The following is a 3,298-nucleotide window of genomic DNA, read 5'->3' as shown; positions in this document are numbered from 1 at the left end:
ACTAGAACTCTGTCATCTGACATGATACCCATAAAGACTAAGTGGAGCCCAGTCAACTTGGAGAACTGTGAGAGAAAAAGGAAAATTTGTTGTAAGCCATCTTAACGGGTGAGAACCCATTGGAGAGGTTTCCTGTATTTCACGCATATTGACCACTAGGAATATCTATTAGTAGCTCCTAAGCTAGTGTTTCTCAGAATGTAGTTTATGCAATAATATATAGAGAACTATAAATTTTTATGTTTTTTGAAAAACTTTGCGATAATCACTAATACCATCAAGCACAGCATACATACTTCTATAACAGAACAAGGAGGAGCAAATAAAGATGGTACAATGAAGGACAGAACCCTAATGGATAAGCAGAGGAAAAATAAAATTAATGAAATACGTCTTTAAAAATAACAACAAACATTTGGGTTCTAATTCAATTGAGTAAAGTAAAACTTAAAAATAGACTTTTGGTAGGCATACCTATTTTTTCATCAAAAAGATGAAATATAAAAGATGGATAAATAGTCACTAAGTAAAAAGCTGCTAAAATCAAAGCAGGGTATTAAGAGCAGACAGAAGAAATTTAAGGAAAAAAATAATCAAATACAACAAAGAAAGTCTTTTCAAATTCCTGGAAGTTAAATTTTATGTGAAATTACAATAGCAGGAAAATTTATGTGAATCAAAATAAGGAAATAAATTTTAGGAATCCCAGGAGAAATGGACAGAAAATTACACTTCAGAAGGTTAATCTCATTGTCAGTCTTTATTGTAAGAAGTAGTCAAAAATTAAATGAGGACATGTCAGTTTTGAGTAACAGAGTTAATGAAATTGGATTGATAGAAATATATTAATCCCTGTACCTAGAAGCAGAAAATATATGTCTTTTTCAAATGTCCTTATAAGTTTGGCAAAATATGTTTGCAATACTAGGCAAAATAAATAAATAAATAGTCCTCTTAGTTCTACAAAGAAGAAATTAAAGGGGTTACATTATTTTTGTCTTATGTTTTATTCTAGTAGCTTTGTAGTTTATCCTCTTACATTTAGGTTTTTATCCATTTTGTGTTGTATTTTATCTATAGTGTGAGATAAGGGTCCAATTTCAATCTTCTGGATGTAAATACAAACAGATCCTTTCCAAATTGGCCACCCAAGGGACTGTAACAAGGTGGTCAACACAGGGAGGTGGTCAACATAAGAATCTAGCCAGCAGTACTGATCCATACATGTGGTGCATGTCTGGTCTATGGAAATTAGGTCATTTGATGGAGGTGGTCAATGTAGGGAGGTGGTCAACAATGAAGGTTCTATTGTGAGCAGTTTTCCCAGTGCCATTCATTAAAGAGACTCCTATCCCCTCAGTGTGTATTCTTGGCAACTTAGTGGGAAACCAGTTGACAGTATATGCATGGCTTTATTTCTGTATTTTGTCTCTATATTCCACTTCATTGTTCTGTTTTTTTTTATCCTAGCACCATACTGTTTTGATTACTATAGCTTTGTCATATAATTTGAAATCAGTTTGTGTGATGCCATTAGCTTTGTCCTTCCTTAAGATTTCTTTAGTTCTTTGAGGTTTCTTGTGGTTCCATAAGAATTTAGGATTGTTTCTATTTCTGTAAAAATTATCATTTGAATTTTGACTGGGATTACATTGAATCTGTGGATAACTTTGAGTAGTGAACATTTTAACAATGTTAATTCTCCAATTCATCAATACAAGATAATTTTACATTGATAGCTTTTCATTTATTTGTGTCTTCTTCAATTTCTCTCATCAATAACATATTAAAATATTCATACATCATGATCAAGTAGGATTTATCCTTGGAATGCAAGGATGATTTAGCATACACAAATCAATAAATGCGATGCATCATATTAACTAGATGAATGATAAAATTGATGATCACTTTGATACATGCAAAAAACTCATTTAACAACCTTTCGTGATAAATACGCTCAACAAATTAGCTATAGAAGAAATGTATCTCAGTGTAATAAAGGTCATATATGACACATCATGTTCTGTGGTAAAGAGCTGAAAGTTTTTCTGCTGAGATCAGTGACAAGACAAAGGTGCCTGCTCTTACCACTTCTACTCAACATAGAACTGGAAGTCTTAGCTAGAACAATTGGGCAAGAAGAAGAAACAAAAATTATTCAAATTGGAAATGAAGAAGTAAAATTATCTGTTTGCAGATAAGATAATTATATATATAGAAAACCCAACAGGTACCACAAAAACCTTAACATTAATAGACAAATTCAGTATAATTATAAGATGCAAAATCACCAACAAGGAATTGTCTGAAAAATTTTAAGAAAACAATCTCACTTAGAATAGCATTAAAAATATGCCAGACACGGTGGCTCATGCCTATAAGTACAGCCCTTTGGAAAGCCAAGATGGAAGGATGGCTTGAGCCCAGGAGTTTGAGGCTGTAGTGAGCTATAAATGGTTCACTGAACTCCAGCCTGAGTGATGGAGATAGAAAAGATACTGTCTCTAATATATATGTGTAAAATGTTAGTGTTGTTGCTTATAATTAAAAAAAAAAGTAAAGTGAAAATACTTAGGAACAAATTTCACCAAAATAGTGGAAGATCTGTTTACTGAAAACTATAAACTCCATCTATTCTCTTTGTTAAGGAAAACAAATGATTTTATAGTAATTTCCTAATACTCACCCTTATGACAAAAGGTTGGTCCCTTAGCTACCCTAACAATAAGGAGCCTGGGAATTGAGTGAATGGTTTATTCAGTGTTTATAATGAGAGGCAGGCAAGAGGGTAGGGGTCAGGAATGGTCACGTGGGTAGCCACCAAAAACTGTGTGCTCTAATGTTCTACATATTAGAAAAACAGTATGTTAGGTAGCCATTAAGATTATTGCCATAAAAAATAAATTTAAAAAACTATATATAAAATTAAAAACTAAAAAAAAACAAGATAAGAGTTTTTAATTATATGGCAAATAGTTATGATACATTAAGTAAAAATGTAAGGTATATAAAATCAAAGCATTCTAGCAGTCATATATACGCATATATGAATACATTTCATGAACTCATAGGTAAAAGTAAAACATATTCTAAAATATTAGCAATGTGCTGAGATAATGGCCATTTGCATTTTTTGTGCTCTCTTAGGAGTTACCCATGTTTAAAAAATATAATTATATACAATATTTAAAACTAAAATTCCCATTTATAGAAATTTAATATCCATTTTCAAATCATAATTTGAATGAAATTTGCTCTTTGCTTTGTGATACTTGGAAAATCATAGCCACATTTC

This window comes from Otolemur garnettii, unplaced genomic scaffold (assembly GCF_000181295.1).
Source record: "Otolemur garnettii isolate 467f Iridium unplaced genomic scaffold, OtoGar3 scaffold00138, whole genome shotgun sequence".
Classification (NCBI taxonomy): Eukaryota; Metazoa; Chordata; class Mammalia; order Primates; family Galagidae; genus Otolemur; species Otolemur garnettii.
Note: the sequence above shows the minus strand (reverse complement) of the source record.